The 5,000-nt window shown below is 50.7% G+C and overlaps 1 non-coding gene across 1 annotated transcript; it reads right to left on the reverse strand.

The window, feature by feature from the left end:
* Nucleotides 1–188: 188 nt before the first annotated feature.
* Nucleotides 189–343, reverse strand: LOC143176780 (5.8S ribosomal RNA). Its single transcript, XR_013001288.1, has one exon. It is a non-coding gene; the product is annotated as a 5.8S ribosomal RNA (ribosomal RNA).
* Between the last annotated feature and the right edge of the window lie 4,657 nt (nt 344–5,000).

Here is a 5,000-nt window from a genome sequence, read left to right on the forward strand (position 1 = left end):
TCACAGAATTTTCGCGTGTCCGCGACAAACGCCGACGAGACACCCATCGTTCGCTCGTACGTAGCATCCTTCTCTTAACCCGACTCAGAAACGTTCTTTGCGCCCTTCGGTAAAAAAACGTTCGATCCGAAGAGGTGAACGACGGCGGGGATTTGACAGAGCTACGCAAGCAGTGTATGGTACGTAAACGACCCTCAGCCAGGCGTGGTCCAGGAATTGTATCCGTGGACCGCAATGTGCGTTCGAAATGTCGATGTTCATGTGTCCTGCAGTTCACACGTTGACGCGCAATTAGCTGCGTTCTTCATCGACCCACGAGCCAAGTGATCCACCGTTCAGGGTAATCGTATAAATTTTATATTTCACATATATAATTTTATTCTCATTTGTTCGACCTAATATCTCTCTTCTTTCAAAGAGAAGATAAAAGTTGATACCTGAATCTCCGACCAGCGCGCGAAGGAGATTCAGGCGTCGCCTTGGAGACGACACCGAAGCCTTTCGAGACGAAAAACGTTCAAGTAATATGTATATATTTCTCGACGTTCCGGGCGTATAGTGCATTCAAAAACCCGCGAAAGACGCAGAAGACTCGCACGCGTGGAAACGACGGGGATATATTTTGTATCCTACCCGATACTGAATCCATCGCGTGCAGTCGACCCTCGCGTTCTTCCGATCAGACGCATCTATTGTTGCGCGCATGTTTTCGCGTCGCATCGCGCGAAACGTTGCACGAATCGTACCGATCGATCGATTGAAAGCAAATAATGAAAAAAGACTTCACAGCTGGCTCTTTGCCGGTCATTCGTCCCATGTTATCTCTTGCCGCGAAATTGGCGCGCAAGAGTTGGGTGTCAGACGCGCGGCTTTAAAACGAGCTTCACGGCCGGTCCCTTCGTTACCGCTTTCGTTCTTTCTCTCGGAACGACCATGAACGAACACGACGAGCGACGCTACGGCATACACACGTCCACGGATTCGATTAAAAAAACAGACTTCACAGCTGGCTCTTTGCCGGTCATTCGTCCCATATTATCTCTTGCCGCGAAATTGGCGCGCAAGAGTTGGGTGTCAGACGCACGGCTTTAAAACGAGCTTCACGGCCGGTCCTCTCAATTCCGTGTACGGTACACGCAAGATGCGGGTTCCACTTCCAGACTACCCGGTCCCTTCTCTCTACGAGAATCGATAGTAGAAGAACGGCTCGAAAACGCGTCTCAGAGACTAGGGGAAAAGAAGCGGTATGCGAGCGAAACGAAAACGCATTATGGAAACGTCGCGAAACAATGTTCGACGGTTGCTCGGTTCCAATCGTGCGGCCGTTTCAATTTCTCGTGCGCTTCACCGTCCCTCCGTAACTCTGGCCGATCGCGTATACCGAAGAGCCGACACGCGCAAAAACCACAGGCATTGTATACTGTATATATATATGTTACAGTCACAGCCTTCGCGCGTTTTACTCTCCGACGCGGGGTTTCCACGACGAAAGAGAGACAGTTTCGTGGCGGGTGACTCGGCCGAATCGCTACGACGGGTATTTCTATTATAGAACGAATCATCGCCACCCTTTACCAGTGCCCGACGAAGGAATCACAAGGTCATCTGGAGTTTACAATGCCAGCGACGGTAATTCCAACGAAGACCCGATAAGTCAACTCATCGTTCTATTTCTCCCCGTACAGAAAAGCGAATCGACGCTAACGCACCTCGCGCAAGCACGAACGTTCTCTTCGCGTGGATCATCCCATCGTCGAAAGATGTAAAGACGCATTGGAGATCGTGGTCTCTGGCGGGCTCATTGCACGCCCCACTGCATATCTTTCCTCGAATCGAGAATGATTCGTCCACTAAGGCTGCGAAACTACGCGTCGAGGAAACTAGGGGAAAGAAGCGGGATGCGAGCGAAACGACAATACATTATGGAAACGTCGCGAAACAATGTTCGGCGGTTGCTCGTTTCCTCCTGCGGACGTTTCATTGCTCGGGCGCTTCACGTCCCTCCGTAACCTTCGCGCGATCGCGTGCCCCGGAGAGCCGGCAACCGGTGAACCACAGGCGTATAAACTATAGTCTTCTATAGCAAGCCTTCGGCGGTTACTCTCCGACGCGGGGATTCCACGACGAGAGAGAATTTCGTGGCGGGTGACATCGGTCGAAACGCTACGACGGGTATTTCTATTATAGAACGAATCATCGCCACCCTTTACCAGTGCCCGACGAAGGAATCACAAGGTCATCTGGAGTTTACAATGCCAGCGACGGTAATTCCAACGAAGACCCGATAAGTCAACTCATCGTTCTATTTCTCCCCGTACAGACAAGCGAATCAACGCTATCGCACCTCACGCATGCACGAACGTTCTCTTCGCGTGAATCGTCCCATCGTCGAAAGATATAGCCGCTTGGAGATCGTGGCCCATCAAGTTCTTCCGTAACTCCTGCGCGATCGCGTACCCCGGAGAGCAGGCAACCGGTGAACCACAGGCGTATAAACTATAGTCTTCTATAGCAAGCCTTCGCGTTTACTCTACGACGCGGGGATTCCACGACGAGAGAGATTTTCGTGGCGGGTGACACGGCCGAATCGCTACGACGGGTATTTCTATTATAGAACGAATCATCGCCACCCTTTACCAGTGCCCGACGAAGGAATCACAAGGTCATCTGGAGTTTACAATGCCAGCGACGGTAATTCCAACGAAGACCCGATAAGTCAACTCATCGTTCTATTTCTCCCCGTACAGAAAAGCGAATCGGCGCTATCGCACCTCACGCAAGCAGGAATGATCTCTTCGCGTGGATCGTCCCATCGTCGAAAGATGTAAGACGTACAGAAATCGTGGTCCATCACGATTATTCGTAACTCTCCGAGTCGCGTATCTGAGAGTAGGACAAACGGAGAACCACAGGCATAAATAATACTATATGTTTCTTATATAGTTAGCCTTCGCGTTTTACTCTCCGACATGGGGATTCCACGACGAGAGAGAGTTTCGTGGCGGGTGTCTCGGCCGAATCGCTACGACGGGTATTTCTATTATAGAACGAATCATCGCCACCCTTTACCAGTGCCCGACGAAGGAATCACAAGGTCATCTGGAGTTTACAATGCCAGCGACGGTAATTCCAACGAAGACCCGATAAGTCAACTCATCGTTCTATTTCTCCCCGTACAGAAAAGCGAATCGACGCTATCGCACCTCGCGCGAGCACGTAACTACTCTTCGCGTGGATCGTCCCATCGTCGAAAGATGTAAGACGCACGGAAATCGTGGCCCATCAACGTTTTTTTGTAACTCTGCCGATCGCGTATCACAGAGCCGAGACGCACATACCACAGGCGTATAATACCGTTTTCTTTCGTATGGTAAGCCTTCGCGTTTACTCTTCGGCGCGGGGTTTCCACGTCGAGAGAGACATTCGTGGCGGGTGACATCGGTCGAAACGCTACGACGGGTATTACTATTATAGAACGAATCATCGCCACCCTTTACCAGTGCCCGACGAAGGAATCACAAGGTCATCTGGAGTTTACAATGCCAGCGACGGTAATTCCAACGAAGACCCGATAAGTCAACTCAACGTTCTATTTCTCCCCGTACAGAAAAGCGAATCGACGCTGTTGCACCTCACGCAAGCACGAACGTTCTCTTCGCGTGGATCGTCCCATCGTCGAAAGATGTAAGACGCACGGAAATCGTGGCACATCACGTGTTTTCGGAACTCTGTCGACCGCGTATCTCAGAGACGACGCGCGCGAACCACTGGCATATACTATTATATATCGCGTTTTACCCTCCGACGCGGGGATTCCACGACGAGAGAGAGTTTCGTGAGCGGGTTGACTCGGAAGAAACGCTACGACGGGTATTTCTATTATAGAACGCATCATCGCCACCCTTTACCAGTGCCCGACGAAGGAATCACAAGGTCATCTGGAGTTTACAATGCCAGCGACGGTAATTCCAACGAAGACCCGATAAGTCAACTCAACGTTCTATTTCTCCCCGTACAGAAAAGCGAATCGACGCAATCGCACCATACGCGTGCACGTAAACAACTCTTCGCGTGGATCGTCCCATCGTCGAGAGACGTAAGTTTTCATAGTATGAATTCGCGTTTTACTCTCCGACGCGGGGATTCCACGACGAGAGAGAGTTTCGTGAGCGGGTTGACTCGGAAGAAACGCTACGACGGGTATTTCTATTATAGAACGCATCATCGCCACCCTTTACCAGTGCCCGACGAAGGAATCACAAGGTCATCTGGAGTTTACAATGCCAGCGACGGTAATTCCAACGAAGACCCGATAAGTCAACTCAACGTTCTATTTCTCCCCGTACAGAAAAGCGAATCGACGCAATCGCACCATACGCGTGCACGTAAACAACTCTTCGCGTGGATCGTCCCATCGTCGAGAGACGTAAGTTTTCATAGTATGAATTCGCGTTTTACTCTCCGACGCGGGGATTCCACGACGAGAGAGAGTTTCGTGAGCGGGTTGACTCGGAAGAAACGCTACGACGGGTATTTCTATTATAGAACGCATCATCGCCACCCTTTACCAGTGCCCGACGAAGGAATCACAAGGTCATCTGGAGTTTACAATGCCAGCGACGGTAATTCCAACGAAGACCCGATAAGTCAACTCAACGTTCTATTACTCCCCGTACAGAAAAGCGAATCGACGCAATCGCACCATACGCGTGCACGTAACAACTCTTCGCGTGGATCGTCCCATCGTCGAGAGACGTAAGTTTCATAGTAAGCCTTCGGCGTTTTACTCTCCGACGCGGGGATTCCACGACGAGAGAGAGAGTTTCGTGAGCGGGTTGACTCGGAAGAAACGCTACGACGGGTATTTCTATTATAGAACGCATCATCGCCACCCTTTACCAGTGCCCGACGAAGGAATCACAAGGTCATCTGGAGTTTACAATGCCAGCGACGGTAATTCCAACGAAGACCCGATAAGTCAACTCAACGTTCTATTTCTC

The sequence above is a fragment of the Nomia melanderi genome, unplaced genomic scaffold (assembly GCF_051020985.1).
Source record: "Nomia melanderi isolate GNS246 unplaced genomic scaffold, iyNomMela1 scaffold0829, whole genome shotgun sequence".
Taxonomy (NCBI): Eukaryota; Metazoa; Arthropoda; class Insecta; order Hymenoptera; family Halictidae; genus Nomia; species Nomia melanderi.